Source organism: Mustela lutreola, chromosome 10, assembly GCF_030435805.1.
Source record: "Mustela lutreola isolate mMusLut2 chromosome 10, mMusLut2.pri, whole genome shotgun sequence".
Taxonomy (NCBI): Eukaryota; Metazoa; Chordata; class Mammalia; order Carnivora; family Mustelidae; genus Mustela; species Mustela lutreola.
This window is the reverse complement of record NC_081299.1, coordinates 80748396-80766392: the sequence shown is the minus strand read 5'-3', so window position 1 is coordinate 80766392 and position 17997 is coordinate 80748396. Positions and strand designations below refer to the sequence as shown.

At 42.4% G+C, this 17997-nt stretch overlaps 1 protein-coding gene across 4 annotated transcripts in view; it reads left to right on the top strand.

Annotated features, from left to right (window-relative positions):
• The window catches only part of ALG14 (ALG14 UDP-N-acetylglucosaminyltransferase subunit), a 123403-nt gene extending 116826 nt beyond the window's left edge, over positions 1-6577 (top strand). For 2 of the 4 annotated variants that reach the window (XR_009345093.1, XR_009345092.1), the window contains exons 7-9: positions 356-398; positions 2722-6210; positions 6381-6577. The gene's annotated coding sequence lies outside the window, so the exon portion shown is untranslated. The remainder of the gene's footprint in view (positions 1-355; positions 399-2721; positions 6211-6380) is intronic. The other 2 variants (XR_009345094.1, XR_009345091.1) reach the window with 2 other exon arrangements.
• Positions 6578-17997: the final 11420 nt, after the last annotated feature.

The following is a 17997-nucleotide window of genomic DNA, read 5'->3' as shown; positions in this document are numbered from 1 at the left end:
GGAGAAAGTGTGAGGTACCTCAGACAACAGTCAGTGTCAACTGTCAGCTGTGTGTGGAAAACTATGCTGGTCCAGACAGCCCAGACCACCTTGGCTGTCCAGACAAAGCGTGCCCAGGCAAGACCAGCACAAGAACCTCCCAGACAAGCCAAAGGATCATGAGAAATTTGAGGCTCTTTATTAAGCTACTAAGTTTGTGGATGGTTTGTTACATAGCAATAACTGACTAATACAGGTGAAGTCCAGACTGTGCGGGGAAGGACTGTTCAGTAGAGAAGCAGGATTCGTTTTCAGTCTGCCTTCTTTTGGCACCGCAGTCCTATTTGCTGGGTAATTTTGATCTTTCTTTTTGCAGGAAGCTAGACTTCCAGGCCACCTGGTGCTGAACATGAACACTGGTACTTCTGATATTCTTGGCCCTTTGAATATGCTGCCCAGTCGAATTTTTAATCGGACTGAACAAAGCAAAGGTCCATATTTGTAAGCAGTAGTTTTAGGAAAAAACGTTTCATTGACAATCAGGACTGACGATTTCCTGAAGTAAGGGGAGTTGGGAGCAAGACCACCCAAAGGCAGACAGAACATTTAATAACACTTTTCTTGTTTCATTGTCTCCTCTGGGTACCGACCTTTCTTATCTGTCCCATCAACTGTAACAGACTTTGCCCAACTATAATGGATTTGTTAAATATTGACTTGATAGAGTAGCAAAGATCCAGGACTCATTTATTCCAGTACATTCCATTCCTAAAGTTAGGATTCGGTGTGGGGGTTACCCTCTGTTCCTGCACAATTTGCACAGAGGGCTTCAGCCCCTCTAAGGGACTTTTTCCTACTAATGACTTCCAAAGACAAGATCTGTCCGCTTGGCCTGTGTATCATTATCACCTGTGAAACAGTGGTGAGTACAAAGTATCAGGAACCGCTGAACCAACAGAAAAACACTACCTCAAATATTCAATTTCCTAAAGAAAAGAACTAAAATGATGATCACAAAAGTCAAGATAGTGTTTCCTCCCAGGAGGAGGGAGAGGCTTGGTTAGGGAGAGACAGAGAGAAGTCAATGTTCTGTGTCCTACCTGGGTAGTGGGGTTATGTGGCATTTGCTTCATGATAAATTTATTTTAAGTATCCATGTAATGATTCCACTCTTTTGTGGATGAAGGCTTTATTTCACAATAAGAAAAATAATTAAGGGTGCATGGCTGGTTCAGTCAGTAGAGCACATGACTCTTGGTCTTGGGGTCATGAGTTCAAGCCCCATGTCTGGTGTAGAGATTATTAAAAATAAGATAAATCTTTTTGAAAATCAATTCAAAAATAATGTATTTTATATTCTTATTTCTTATTGTATCACCTGAGGACTTGTGAGAAATGAAGAATCTGAACTCCCCCTCAGACTTACTAAGCCTGTGGATGTCATTTGCACATTAATGATTAAGAAACAACATCCAAGATTAAAAGACCACAAGTCACTAGTCCTGAGGTATTGGGAAAGTGACCTTATCCTTGCCTTAGTGTCTCGTCTGTGAAATGGGCATACTACAGATCTGGCCTCCCTTCCAGGCTGCTGGTAGGAGAGTGTGAGAAGGTACACCAGAAAGCACTTTGCGAAGATAGTAAAGCAGCCTTTAGATGTTAGGGACTGCTATCATCTTGGGATAGAGCTCCAAATACAAAGATGCAAACAATTTTTGTTCCCTAAAATTCATATTTTTTTGGACTCTTCTTCAGCTCTAATTCTGCTTTGTTGCAGCTTGCTTTCCTCCCTACCCTGAGGCTATCACCAGTTTCATGACCAGACTGGGGTGTCCCCATGCCCTTTGTAGCACCTCTAAGGCAGAGAGCCTTCTTTCCAAAGGCACCGGGTCACCATGGAGACTCTCTGACCAGTCAAACCCTGTCACATGACGGCAGTGTTCTGGCCTTACCTGGGTAGAAGCCGAGGTGCAGAGGGATCTGTGTACACGAGGTAGGCAGGCCTCAGACCTACTTCTGATCGCTCAGGGCTCTCCCTTTAAAAAAAGAAAAAAAAAGCAGTACTTCTGTGCGCTGCACATTGGTAAGACTCAAAAAGTAATGATAACTATGTGCATGATTTCATTAGTTATTAAGCCTTCCAAGCTTCGAAAAACACTGAACCAGTTCACAGAAGCCAAATGGACAGATGACTTTACTGGTGTGACTGGCCCAGGTTTTTCTCTCTTTTTTTTAAAGATTATATTTATTTGACAGAGAGAGAAACAGCAAGAGAGGGAACATAAGCAGGGGGAGGGGGAGAGGGAGAAGCAGGCTCTCCGCTGAGCAGGGAGCCTGATGGAGGGCTGGATCCCAGGACTCTGGGATCATGATCTGAGCCAAAGGCAGACGCTTAACTGACTGAGCCACCCAGGTGCCCAGGTTTCTTGCATCAGCTTCCTTTTACTGAGTTTCAAGAGGTAACGTGTTGCTATTTAAAGATGCGGTATGTAACTGCTGGATATTCACTTGTTATGCTTAAGTATTCATTCGTTTCCACACATCTTTGAAAGGCAGCCTGCACCAGATCTGTACTGGGTTATGTTCGTGTTCTACCGACACAACACAGAGAGAGATGCGTATGCGTACATATGTGAAAGGTTTTTGATAACCACGTTAGAAGAAAGGAAAAGAAGAAAGCACAAGAAAGTATGTGGTGAAATTTTTATTTTTTTAAAAAGATTTTATTTATTTATTCGACAGAGAGGAAGAGAGAGCACAAACAGGGGGAGCAGCAGGCAGAGGAAGAAGCAGGCTCTACACTGAGTAGGGAGCCCGACATGGGGCTCGATCCCAAGACCCCAAGATCACCACCTGAGCCGAAGGTGGACGTTTAACCAACTGAGCCACCCAGGCACCCGGTGTGGTAAATTTTTAAGAACTCCCAACTAAGTCCACGTTTTAGAGTCAGACCTGCTGTTCCAATGCTAACACTACCAATTATTAGTTGTAAGGCTGGGCAAGTAACTTAACTCCACTGGATCTGATGTTTGTAAAACACATTTTGTAAAACATGTTTGTAAAACATCTCTCTGTCTGTAAAATGGGGACAAAAGATGACCTGTTTTTTATGTTTACTATAAAAATTAAATAACTAACCATGGGTCTGGCATGTGATAAGGGTTCTATAATGTTAATTACATAATGATTTTTTCAAGTTTTTTTTTTAGATTTTATTTATTTATTTATTTATTTGAGAGAGAGAGAAAGGATGAGTGAGAGAGCATAAGCCAGGGAGAGGAACAGACCCCCCACTGAGCAGAGAGCCCAAGGCGGGGCTCAATCCCAAGACCCTGAGATCAAGACCTGAGCCGAAGGCAAACATTTAACTGACTGAGCCACCCAGATGCTCCAAGATATATATGTGTGTGTGTGTGTGTGTGTGTGTGTGTGTGTGTATACTTTTTTTTTTAACGTAATCTCTGCATCCAATGTGGTACTCCAACTCATAACCCTGAGATCAATAGTCACCCAGTCTTCCAATGGAGCCAACTAGGCGTCCCTAATTACATAATGATTAAAAAGAGAATCTGGGGGCACCTGGCTGACTCAGTCAGTGGACCATGTGACTCTTGATCTCAGTGTTCAAGCCCCACATTGAGTGTAGAGATTACTTAAAAATAAAATCTTTAAGGAAAATTAGTAAAATAAAGGGACTAGACATCGACTTGGAAAGAATCCATCAAACTTATTATCATTACCAGGACTATTGGTAATCTACGGATGGTGTTCGTGCAGAGCAGAATTAGCATGGGAAGCCTGGACGGCAAGCCGTGAAGAGGCCTGCTTGCAAGGTTGCCTCTTGGCAGGTGTCCAAACTTAGGTTTTGAGAATGTTCCCACCCGTAACTGATAAGGGTGGCTCGCTGTGCCTAAACTGTTTATTCAAACAACCTGATTTATGCTGAGTACCTGCTTTCCTTCTGAGAGCCCAGCATCTGTGTGTCTGCCAGGCAGAGGCTGCCTGCATGACCGGCCTCCACACAAGACCCCAGCCACTGAGTCTCTACCCAGTTTGCCTGATTGGCGACCTTTACGGATGCTCTCACGAGGAGAACTCACTGCCGGGAGGATTAGCATGTCCTGTGCAGCTCCAGGGGGAGAGGACCCTTGGAAGCTGACACCTGGTTTTCCCCAGACTTCCCCTATAGGCTCCTTCCCTTTGCTGACGGCTTGGTATCCTGTGGCTTTAATAAAGCAGAGCCTTGAAAACGACAGGAACAGGATGTCGAATCCTGTGAGGTATCCTTGGGGTCACTGAACCTGGGGATGGTCTTGGGGACCTCCCAACAGAGCACTAAGCTAGTTGCCTCTGAGCGAAAAACTGCTTTTGGGGAAATTCTACAGCATTATCTAATGTAATGTCGATTAATGAGCACACTAGTTCATAAAAAGACTCAGAAACATAGGACCTGGGGAAAAAAAAAGGTTCCTGAAGAAGTAAAGGATAAGAATGCTGTGTCCTCAATGACCGTTCTCTGAAATTAAGAGCTATTGGGTATCTCTCAGCACTGTAAAAGTTTACTCTAATGTTTAGAGTAAAGCAGAAAATGGCAGTGCTCTTGTTTACAATTTTTAGATAACTGAGCTTTAAAAGTTCTCATGCTCCTTTCATAACCATTCCTTCCCAGTGGACTTGATTTCATTCCCACTATTAATGAAGCTAATTCTGATATTCATTCGCAAATCTTGTGTGCTTTCAGAGTAAAGTGAATGTATCACGTTATAGAGATTTCTAGACAAATTGCTTCAGCAGTTCAAAACATACTTATCCAATAACAATTAATTGAATACTTTCTCCATGCCAGGCAGACTTGTAAAATTCTCGGGTATAACTTGAATCCTGCCATTTTCATTATGATACCGCAGAACGCAGCTTACAGGCCCTTTTTAGGCAAGCCTCCCAAAATTCCTTGCTTTATTTTCTCTTAAAGACGAAAGACAAAAGTGTGGATTTGGGGTATGTTGTTATGCTAGGCTTTGTATCAAATAAACTAGTCAAGCGCGCATTGTTTTCCATTCCTTTGATGAAATGCAGATTTTCCATTAAAGAAGCAGATCCTCCATTTAAAAAGCATTTGATAGAATGGTACTTCTTTGCAGCTGGTTAAATTTAGAACACCGAGCACAGTTCCATGTTAGACTCTTCTCCAAGTCTGGGGTAGAGCGTCCTCGGTTGAGAGTGAGCGAGGCGCTGGTGTTTAATGCTGTCCAAGCTCAGGAGGGAGGGACACCCTGCAGTCCTGGTTCACATAACAGTGCGGGAAGATCGCTGTGACACTATTGCCCTGGAGCACAGCCCCTCCTCCAGCAGGCCGACAGATTTCGCAGAAGTGCCAGGGCCAAAACTCTAAGTATTTTCCTATTAGTCTCAAATCAAGACACTCTCTGATCCTCCTACAGGCCGAACCCTTCTGTTCTTTGAGGTAGTCTGAAAGTTTACAGACTATAACTGGTAAAAATAAAAAAATAAAAATAAAACAAAATAAAAAATAAAAGAAACGGAGAGTAAATGCACCCAGCTGCAAAAGGGTACGTTAAGTTCTATCGGTATCTCTCCACAGAGCACCGGCACCTGCAAACACTGAGCTGGGAACAAAAACCTTGTTTTGTTCCCTTGCCTTCAAGGAGCACAGCATCAGGTTGAGGGTCGCCCAACAAGGCTCTTTGGTGTCAAGGAACAGAGGCCCCCTGGGGCTGAGCTTATGCAAAGCCAAGGATTTATGATAAGCAAGGGCAAGCAAGCTGCTGGGAGTCAGTAAGACACTGAAGTCGAGACGTAGGTGCCAACTGAAAGCAGTGTGGTTCTCCTCCGCTCCTCTCTCCTCTCCTCTGCTTTTTCTCGTGGTCTCTATTTCCCGTTGACTCTCTAGTGACCACCTCTCTGTGGGAGCCTGAAACCAGCTAAGGCTGCGTGTTGTGTCTCCCCCTCTATGAGATAGAGTTGTAGCTGGACACAAGGCCACTTAGCCAAAGGCCACCCTTCCAGGCCTTGCCATTGGCTCCTGCCAGTGCAGTACAGACAGAAGTGATATGTACAACTTCTAGATTAGGCTCTTAAATGGAAAGGAGTGATCTCCTCTCTTCTTTTTCCCTCCTTCCTGCGTAGGCGTGGGTAAAGATGGCAGGAGAGAAAGACTTTGCCTTTGACCTGGAGATGAAAGCTGCCAGTAGAGGATGTTGGAGCCATGAGGTAGGAGCTTGGGTCTATGGAACTCCATGGAACCATCGTATTAGTGCTGGACTCATATATGAAAGGAAAACGTGTTTCTATCTCTTTTAAGCTAGGGTTATATTGGGTCTTAATGTTTTGTTTTAAAGATTTGTTTTATTTATTTATTTGTTTGTTTGTTTGTTTATTAGAGAAAGAGCACAAGCACAAAGGAAGAGGGAAAGAATCTCAAGCAGACTCCCCACAGAGCACAGAGCCCAATGCGGGGCTCAGTCTCAGGACCCTGACACCATGACCTAAGCCAACATCAAGAGTCAGAACGCTGACCCGACTGAGCCATGCAGGTGCCCCTATATTGGTTCTTTATTAAAGAAACTGGAAACTGTAACCTAACTACTAAGCCTGCTGTGTCTGCTTTTCTACATATAAAATGGGACATGCTTACCTCACAGCTTCTACATTTATAAGACTTACGTTGAAGTGACCGACCAAGAATCAAAACCCAGGGAAGAGAATTGATTGCCCCATCTGGGTCTTCTAGTCAGCTAAGCTGTCAGAGGAGAGTCAAGGACTCCACGGCTTGCTGTGGGGCTCAGACTGTGGGCGGGGTGAAGTGAGAGGAGTCTTGGGGGGCGGGGGGGGCGATTACTTCATTGACCCCGGCTTCTGTCCTGAAGCTAACCATTCCTAGAGACACGTATGTGTTCTTTCAGAAATAAATAATTCATAACAGGTCAAAGTAAAGTATATGCATTAAGTGGACTAGTGAGAAGGAAATCTCCGAAATTAGAAGGGAAACATGACTCTTCCAATTAATAAGGTCTCCTGTGGATGTGAGGTGGACTGGCCAGCTCCGGGGTGACCGAGTTCTCCCACATACATCATCCACAGCTGCTCATTCTGCCAAAGAGGATGACAGTTCCAAATAAGAAGACTCTCGGGTCACGCAGAGTCAAGGAGCTGTGTTCTCCTGCTGGACCCCAAACCACACATAATTCACACGGGATAATTTGGGTAGGTAGGGGGGTGTTTTAGCTGGAAGCAAGGAATGTCAGACTAAAGAGCAGCACTTTTAGGATATTGGTGAGTCCTCCCCAGGAAACGACATGATAGTAATAAAGATGCTTTTCTTGACGAGGGCAGGGGATTCTGTGTTCATCATCTTGTCTCTTCCCCCATGCTCTCTGCCCTTGCAGCCGGCAACCAGAAGGAGGGAGCAGTAGTTCAGAGAGTGGGCTCTGGAGCCCAGATAAGTCACCTGACATGTCACCCCCTTCCAGGCCGGTTTCTTCAGTTCCTTCCATAGAAGGAATATGAGTACCATGTCACAGGGTTATGTGAGGACTGACAGAGGTAATATGAGGAAAATGCTCAAAACAGTGCCTGACACAGACTAAATGCTGTGCTTGTTAACTATCACTATTAATTCAGCCTCTAATAATCATTATTACTCTTTCATTAAGCAAATGCTTATTAAGCCCCCGCTTGGCTCCAAGAGGAATAGACCCAGCTGAGTTAAGTAACTTGCCCAAAGTGTCACAACTGAGAAGCACTGGTGCTGGTTTCAACAAGGTAGGTCTGCTTCCTAAAAAGGGGATGTAGGAGGAGGGGGAGATTCTGAGGGGAATTCTTTTCAATTTCAACACATACCCGCCCTTCTTTTTTTTTTTCTTTCCTTTAATATGGACATCATAGATGTAAAAGAATTAGTCTCTAAATTTAAGGAGTACACAGTCTAGTGAAAAGAGAGGCTAGACCATTATAATACAGTGCAATCATGTCTATGACAGAGGTCAAAAATGAAAAGTCATAGGAACCCAGGGTGGGTGTTTGACCAAAATCAGAGGAGCAGGAAAGGTTTCCTGGAGGAGGTGATTAATGAGCCTAGTAGGCTAAAGCCAGGTAAAGCAGAAGACAACATATGGAAAAGGCTTTATCTGGACACAGCTATTTTCCTAAAATTACCAAAGCAGGTCATTGCCTAGAATACAGAATGTGAGGGTGAAACCCACAAGGCTTGGAGAGCATTTTTTGGTAGGTTGTTGTGTGCGTGTGTGTGCTTCCAGGCTGGTTATTAGTGAGACATGCCATGTGAAAAGGGCTGTATAAACTCCAAGGTGTTTGGAGTAGATCCTAGAAGCACAGGTGAATCCTACAGTGGCTGGGAAAAGTAACTAGATAGCTCCTGTCCTTGAGCACCTGGGTTTTGGTTAAATCAAAGATAAAAAGACAAATGTCTTGACTTTTCCTGAGTCAGTTCAGAGAGTAAAAGGCAAGCAGGAGAAGCCATGACTTTGAAGTCGGGGACTTTGTCTTGCTGACGGCTCCCTCTCCAAAGTCTAGGACAGAACTTGGCACACGGCGAACACCCAACAGACATTGGTTGAGTAAATGAATGAGTTGGATAAAAAGATGTGTATATCTTAAGAGCACCATTTGCCAACCTTCGTTTATGTTTTGTGGGTTGATGCTGACTAGAACGGCATTTTTGGCTTGCATCTGAAAGAGCTGACAAATTATTAAGATATATTAACTAGTCTTTTGGATGGTTATATCTATATAACTAAGCAGTTCTGAGAAGATAACACTGCATTTTTTTTTAATTGAGGTATAATTTACAACACTGCAATTTTAGTTCATAAATAGTAAATGTGGTCACCTGCTTTACACTCAGAACTCAACTAGGAACCAGTAAGGAATAGATCCATAACATGACCCCTGTCCCGTGGAGGTAAGATGTCATAGGAAGATGGGGATAACATATGAAGAGGATCAGAATATGCCATCCCAAAATATGTAGCTTTGGCATAAAGATTATTTTGAGGGGAAGGCAAATAAGAAACAGCAGACACGGGAGGAACCCTCTGCCCTTATCTCTTCTGCATAAAACTGGGGCACAGATTTCCCTTTGTGAAGGTCTCCCGTCTCTTCTCTTCCATACCAGGAAGAGAAGAGTGATTCTTAATCCCTGGAGAATCTTATCACTGGAGTTTGTATAATAAACCTTACTAAAATAACCCTTATCTCCATTGGTTTCCCCTGTATGTTTACCTTCCAATGCATGATATAACACCCCTAGGAGCCAAAATCTTTGAACTTCCCGCCTTGTCCCTTCTCCACAATTTATTGCCCCATATTAAAGTGGTATAGAAGTTCTCAAGCTGAACCCTTTTCTTTGGGTTTTCACTTCTCCTCTGGGAAGCTCCCATGCGCACGCAGATAAATCTGTGCTGTTAATCTCTCTTTTGTCAGTTTAATTTACAGTCCTCATCTACGAAACCCAAGAGGTTGAGGAAAAGTGTTTTTTTCTCCCCTGCATGTGTGTGATAAGAGGTTGATCACTACCAAGACTAATTGTGTAATAATGGTGAATGGTGCTTCAACTCACAGGTACCGAGATAAGAATATGTGAATAAATGGAGTGTAAGATACATAATTGAGGGTTAGGGTTTAATAAAGTAAGTGCAATTTCCCCTTGGGAACATATGTTTAAAAAGTAATAATATAGGGGCACATGGGTGCCTCAGTCAGTTAAGCCTCTGTCTTTGGCTCAGGTCATGATCCCAGGGTCCTGGGACTGAGCCCCGCAACAGGCTCCCTGCTCAGCAGGGAACCTCCTTCTCCCTCTCCTTCTGCCCCTCCCCACTGCTTGTGGTTGCTCTCTCTGTGTCAAATAAATAAATAAAATCTTTTTTTTAAAAGTAATAATATACAGTTGACCCTTGAACAACATGGGTTTAAACTCTGTGAGTCCCTTATATGCAGATTTTTTACAGTGCAGGTCTGTAAGAGAAAATATGTTTTCTCTTCCTTATGATTTTCTTAATAACATTTTCTTTTCTCTTATTTATTTTACTGTAAGAATACAGTATATAAAGACATATAAACATGTGTTAATCAACTGTTTATGTCAACAGTAGGCTAATTATTAGTTAAGGTTCTGGGGAATCAAAAGTTAGACGTGGGTTTTTGAGCATGGTGGGGAGGTAGCGTGTCAGAATTCCCAACCCCTGTATTATTCAGGGGTCAACTGTCAACGAAGTTTCAAGTCACCATATGGGGAAAATATTTTTGTTTTCTTTCTCCTATATGATTTATGGCAGGCCAGGAGTAAAATCAAGAAACTCAAAGGCAAATTTTAAGAGCTGAAATGGATTTTTTAAAAATTGGGAATAATGCCTATAAATCCTACCCATACCCTCTTCATGCTGAAAGTAAAGTGAGGCTTGCATCACTTTATAAAGCTGTTTCCTTGAAAACTTTTTGCAAAAAGACTAGGTGAGGCCAAATGTTTTTTAAATCTGTGATCATGACCCAAGCATTTTAAAATGCAAAATTGGAGAAAGAAATGGAAACTAATAGAGTAGCCAATTCAAAACACACAAAAAAGAGTGGAAAAATTTTTTCCTACTGTGTTGACCACATTCCTCCACAAAGTAACAAGGCTTTTACTTGAACAAGCATAATAACATAATAGGTGCTTATTTATTTAGAATGGCTGGACAATGAGCCCACCTACTTAATTTCTTCTTCTTCTTTTTTTTTTTTTTTTTGGATGAGATATCAGATACACCACTCAAGAATTTTTTATTTTAAGTCATTTCAATACTTAACTTATCTGGGCTTATTTTAATTGTTCTTTAATTCAGAACACAAGCACAGAAGGGTTTTTCAGGACTTTTACTCTACAGCAAAGGACCTTACTCCTTCAAGGCTGAACTCCTCTGTAGCCTTCAATACCTTGCTTGATCTGGCCTCTGGGGGTGGGGGTGGGGGTGGGGCAGGCAAAATCGGTAAAGGGGATTAAGAGGTTCAAGTTATAAAATAAATAAGTCATGGGGATGCACTGTACAGCATAGGGAATATAACTGTATTGTAAGAGCCTTGTGTGGGGACAGATGGTAACTAGACTTAGTGTGGGCATCATTTCAAAATGTATAAAAACATCATATCACCATGATGTGCACCTGAAATTAATAAAATATTGTAAGTCAATTAGACTTGAATTTTTAAAAATTTAACTTATGGAAACAGAAAGTAGATTGGTGGTTACCAGAGGCTAAGGGAGATGGAGGAAATGGGAAGATGTTGGTCAAAGAGTATAAACTTTCACTTATAAGATGAGTAAATTTCAGGGATCTAATGCACAGCATGGTGACTTCAGTTAACAATACTGTATTGTAGGGGCGCCTGGGTGGCTCAGTGGGTTAAAGCCTCTGCCTTCGGCTCAGGTCATGGTCCCAGGGTCCTGGGATCGAGCCCCACATGGGGCTCTCTGCTCGGCAGGGAGCCTGCTTCCTCCTGTCTCTCTGCCTGCCTCTCTGCCTACTTGTGATCTCTGTCTGTAAAATAAATAAATAAAATCTTAAAAAAAAAGAACACCAAAAACAATACTGTATTGTATATTTGAAAGCTGATCTGAGAGTAAAACTTAAATGTTTTCACCACCACCAATAAAAATGGTAATTTTGTAATATGTTTGACACCTTAAGTATGCACATTCTATGCCAATTATATCTCAACAAAGCTGGGGGAAAGCTAGAGAAAAGGGAAGGAAAAAATGCTTTCCACAAAATCCATTCTGTCAGAAGCTTGCTATTTTTCATTCCTTCATGTATTGAACAGCTACTGTGTATTAAATGTGCAGATACAATGTTGAAGGGAAATGGCTCCCGCCCTCCTGGAGTGGATAATCTAATGAAAACTAAAAGAAAACTTGTTAGTTTAGTTTTCTGTTCACTATATGAATGCTTTTAATATTATTCAACGAAATACCTATTTTCCAGATGTCTTCATTGTCAAAAGCTAAACACATTTATTTCAAGAAACAGATGCTGAGCAACTTTCAGCAGAATCTGGAAGTACTCTCTTTTGTCAGAAGGGTGCTCCGTGCTGAAATTTAGACAATTAGATCCTTAGAAAATGATTCCCACTGCCTCCTAAAGTGAAAAGGGGTTGCATTTCAGTAGGAAACTCTGGCCTTTACATTTTGGAGTAAACAAGTTTACAAACGAATTAAACTGCATTAGTATTTTGATACCATCTTAAATTACCTGTGAGTTTTCATAAGCAACAAAGAAGATTGGAACGCGACACTGGAACGTGAGTCATTGAACGTGAGCTGAGTTTCGGGATGTTAATCCACAGCCTTATCAAAATTGAGAGCACAGGTTATTATAAAGTTGCTAAAATTAAGCAGCTGTATTTGATAGAGGTGAAAGGCAGTGAGATCCCAAACCTTTCTGATCCCTTTTCTCTTGAGAATTACTGAAAGGAGTCGACTTTTTTCCCAGAAAGAGGTAGATGAGCGCAATACACACACACAAAATTATCGTATAAAAGTCCTGTGAAGCTTATGAACGCCTGGCTGGGGCCTCTCCCATCTTCCTAAACTCCTTCTCCAGGCTACCAGGTTCTATGGCAGCTGGTAAATCGTTCTTGTGATTAGGTACACCAAACTGCAGATAGACAGCAATTTCTCATCCTGAATGACTATAGATAAAATTACTAGGATATTACCAATTGCTTCAAGCAGGAATGAGGCAAGACAGAGGTAAAAGGAGAGAAAAGACAGAGAGAGAGAGAGAAGAGTGGTGCGTGAACGAATATGGGAATGAAGAAAAGGAAGAAAGAGATGAAGAGAAGGGGCCATGGAGGCAGCAGGAGGGTGATGGGGACCGGTGGCTGGCTCTCGTTTCCAAAAGTCCAGAAGAAGCCTTGCCTCCCTCAGCTCCTTTGAGCCCCTGGGACTCCTTGAACTCTCATCTCTCCAGTGCTCCTGGCCCCTTGGTTCCTTTGAACCCCTGTGGATTCTGTCCTGTTTCTCTCAGCCCATCTGCCTGCTTGTTAAGGACTGCCTAGCTTCTCTGCTTCCTCTCACTATGCTTTCTTGCCCAATAATTAGATTTCTACTTGACCTGTGGTCCTGAGGCTTCTCCATGAGAAGGACCATAGTGAAAAATAAAATGGTTTTTTTTGTGTGTGTGTTTTTTTGTCTGTTTTTTTAAAAAGTAGGCTCCACTCCCAATGTAGGGCTTGAACTCATGACCCTGCAATCAAGAGTAGCATGCTCTACTGACTGAACCAGCCAGGCATCCCTAAAATGGCATTTATTATCTTCATTCTATCTAGTTTCTCACTTTTCCCCTTAAAACTCTCTTCTATGGGGAAAAATAATAAAGATTTGCTCTGGGCACCTGGCTGGCTCAGTCAGTAGAGCATGCAACTCTTATTAGTCTTGGGGTTGTGAGTTTGAGCCCCATTTTGGATGCAGAGATTACTTAGAAAATAGGTAAGTAAACAAAACCTGGGGTGCCTGGGTGGCTCAGGTGGTTAAACTTCTGACTCCTGATTTCGGCTCAAATCCTGATCTCAGGCATGTGAGATGGAGCCCCAAGTTGGGCTCCAAGCTGGGCGTGGAACCTCCCTAAGATTCTCTCTCTCCCTCTGCCCCTCCCCACTCCTGCACACTTAGGTGCATCCTCTAAATAAATAAATACTATACTATCAGTAAATAAATAAATCTCAAAAATAAATAGATAAAGTAAATGAAATCTTAAAAAAAAAAAACCCAAACTCCAGCTCTTTTCTGTGTTGTTTTCTGAGTTCATTTTAGTGATTTTCTTTGTACTTAGTTATGTCATTTGCTCCATCTCTTTTTTTTTCCCTTCCAAATCTAAGCCACCCCGGAGCTGAGCTCTCTCTTTTCTGTTTTCTATATGCATGCCATCCCCGAGGAAACTATGGATTATAATGACGTAGCATAGTGTGGTAAGAAAAACATGGATTTCAGAAGCAGAAAAAAAAAAAGTGGATTCTAGCTCTAGTATCACTGCTCTATGCCCTTGAACAAGATACTGGCCTTTCTGAGCCTGTTCTTCCATCTGAAAAAAAAAAAAAAAAAAAAATTGAGGACAGTCCTATCTCCCTAGAATTATTTCTGTGAGGATTAAATGGGATAAATTTGTAAGAAGGTGCTTGGCATGGTCTCTCATTGAGCAAACATGTTGACCAGCAACTATATGGAAAACTCAATACGACATACTTAGGAATGATGCAGTACAGTTTTCTGCCCTAAATCTACTCACAACCTAGGACGGACATTGGCATGTAAACACATAAATCGAACACGCCGTGTCAGGAGCAACAATAAGAAACTTACAAGATAGAAAGGAGACACAAGAAAAGGCAAAGAATTAACCTACTGGAGGTTTGTGAGACTAGGAAGGCTTTTGGGGAAAGGTGATACTTGAATTGGATTTTGAAGTATACACTTTTTAAAAAGATTGTTTTTTTTTTGAAGGATAAATGTTAACAAATAGAAGCAGAGAAAACTGATTATGTTGACACACCTAAGTGTGGAACAGCCCGGACTATTCAGGCTGGAGAGGCATAGAGAGGGCAGATGATGGGATGGTAATAATAATGGCAGTAACATCAAATTATTGAGCGACTACTGTGTGCCAGGCACTGCCTCATCATTAAACACGTTGCATACCTGATTTCTTGAAATCCTCCTTCCAGTAACCCTGTGAGTGGAGAGCTTGCCTTGGCCCTGGGGCCAAATGAAGAGCCACTGGACTTTTAAGTAGGGTGTCATAGTACTTTCTGCCTTCATGAATTTGATTACTCTAGGTAACTCAGAAAGTGGAACTGTATAGTATTTGTCCTTTCATGACTGGCTTATTTTACTGAGCATAATGTCCTTAAGTTTCGTCCATGTTGTAGCATACGTCCTGATGCAGGGCTCGATTCTAGGACCCTGGGATCATGACCGGGGCTGAAGGCCAACGCTTAACAACTGAGCCACCCAAGCATCCCCTCCTTCCTTTTCAAGGCTGAATACTATTCCACTGTAGGTTGTGAGTCAGCAGATTTTACCACCTCAGAATGTGTTTCCATGGCATAAGGATTATTTTGAAACTACAACCATTCAAAACCCAGCAGATTCAGGAAAAAACCTCTTTACCTCCCCTTCAACTGCCTAAGTTTACATGGGAAAGGGAGCCCATACCAGGAAGAGAACTCTTACTGGAGATACCTTTTTACGTAAGAAACTTAACTCTGTAACAAGGTAATCTTTGTTTTTCAAACATTTTCTCTCGCTTTCTGGGAACAGCCTTTCTTCCCTTTGCCTCCTCAGATCCTTACCTTTTTCCTTAGGTCCATGATACTTTATAAACCTCAATTACCTGGCTGCCCTTTGAGTCTTCAGATCTTTATGGAACTTCCATGTGTGTGCAGTTAAGTTCACTTTTCTGTTAATCTATCTTATACCAATTAAATTATTAGACCAGCTGAAGAACCCAGCTGGGAAGAAGGGAAAATTTTTCCACCCCTTCAATGTACATAACACATTTTGTCCATCCATTCATTCATTGATAGACACTTGGGTAACTTACACCTTTTGGCTATTGTGAATAGCGCTACCATGAACCCGATCACACCAATATCTCTACACGATCTGCTTTCAAGTGTTTGGGGTATATACTCAGGAGTGGAATTCCTGATTCATATGGTGGTTCAATATTTAATTTATTTTTTTCTTTTTATTTTATTGTTTTTAGAAAATCCAAGCTGTAAGAACTCAGTTTTGAAGATCAATCTGGGAGATGAAGACTGAGGTCAGGATCTCATTCCTTGGCCACGGATGATAAGAACCTCAGTTTCAGGCTGTTGAGAAGGGAAGGAAAAGACTAGGTAAGCAATTGTTGAGAACTGGATGCCTAACTGGCTGTCAGGGAAGGAGCATTCTGCATGACTTCCTTATAGGGTCTCTCCAGATTTGGGGGAACTGGAGCTTAAATAATTTTAGGTGTCATCTTTGGGACAAAGAATAAAAAACAATGAATTAAAAAGTTAAGTGCAGGGCTCTGAACGCTGTCCTGGGAAGTGAGGGGGCGCTTCTAACCGACGTACATCTGAGAAGAGCATGTGCCCAAGGCATCCTGTTTAGCTGGCTGCAGGCATCGCTTTCCTCCCGTTTTCCTTTGGGGTTCCTCATCTTCCCTCTCTCTGCTCCTGTGCTGTGGGGACAGCTGCCTCCTCACCTCCCACAGCATCTTGGACCCCTGACCCACACCTCTCAGTCAGAGCTTTCCTCCCTGTGGCCGAGGGAAGAGAGGGGTCGGTGACCTACAGCAGGCCAAGAAGACTCAGTTCTAGCACTTTTGTTGGAACTGCTGGGAAATTGTTCACTTTTTTTGGTCATGCTTTCTTTTGTGTTGTGGCTGCTGAGAGGTTAGGATGTAAGCCTGGATCTTCTGGTGGTAAATCTGACATCGAGGAGGAAGAGAGTCAACAGAAGAGGTATGTGGAGATACTGGCTTGTGATCCCCTGTGACTGGGTCCCTGAATCCAGTCATGCCTAAAGCTCTATCTTCTCCAGGTTTTTCTCTTACATAAGCCAAATAAGCCGCTTCCCTTTTTTGGGGTCTAAGTCAGTTTGAGTTAGTTTTCTGTCTAACCAAAATATTCAGCTTCTGTATTTGTTCACCAAAAAGAACTTTGGTGGACCCAGCTTGGGTCAGGGCTCCTTGAAACCAGTGACTGTGCCTAGGGGGTAAACCCTTGGACGGCTGTGCCATGGGCCTGCCTCTGGCTTGGAAGGAGGTGGCTATGGACTGACAGATTCACAGTATCATGGGGAGTGGGTGGTAGGCTCTCCTCAAAAGGACATGCCATGCAGCAAAAAACAAACAAACAAAAAAACAGAGATGTACCTTGCAAGATTGATTTTAGATTCCTGAGGGATCTAGGAAGTTTTCTAGGGTTTTGAGAAACCCTAAAGTAGGCCTGGTTTTAAATCCCAGTTCTGCTCTCTATTAACCATTTCACTTTGGCCAAGTTGTATGTCCTTTCTCACTGCATTTTAGTTTCTGATTGTAAATGGGAATCGATAGGATTCATCATTACAGGGTTGTTGTGAGTAATATCTAGAAGTGAGGTGACCATATAATTTACCACCTAAACAGGGACACTTCTGAGAGGGAAAAGAAAAACTGTTAAGGAAACTTACCAGGACTGGGGGAGACAAAAAATATTAGTAGTACTGTGTTTCACTCTCAAATGCATCCCTATTTGGGTAATAAATTATACAGTCTCACTCCCCATAATACAGCTCTAATGGCGCTTCGCACAGAGTAGGTGCTGAAGTCTTAACCTCCTTTGAACCTTCTAGGGTCCCCTCTGTCTTTCATACAACTGTTCTTTATAATTCTCCTGCATTGTGGATTTATAGGATGTAGCCTCCAAAACATTACTATTGTCCTGGTGGCAAGATACATGATGATCTGATCCACCGATTCATATCTGTGAAAGAATTTTTTCTTACAATTTCCCTGCAACTGCTTAAAATGGGAGTTTGGAAAGGTAGCATTGACCTCCTTAAGAACCTTTACTTACTTTTTGAGGATTTTATTTATTTGACACAGAGAGAGAGAGATCACAAGTAGGCAGAGAGGCAGGCAGAGAGAGAGAGGGGGAAGCAGGCTCCCCACTGAGCAGAGAGCCTGATGCAGGGCTTGATCCCAGGACCCTGATATCATGACCTGAGCTGAAAGCAGAGGCTTACTTAACCCACTGAGCCACCCAGGCACCCCTTTAAGAGCCTTTATTTCAGCTCAAAGTATTCTGAGTGTTTAAGGCATTTCTAGTTAAAATACTTAGGATTGTTGGGACACACACTGGTGCTATTTTGTAATATGAAATTTCACTTAAACTTGAGTATTTGTGGACACATCCTATTGTCAGAAGTTGGTCAGGATTTTCTAAATCTAGCCTGGCAGGGATAAATTAAATAAAACACAA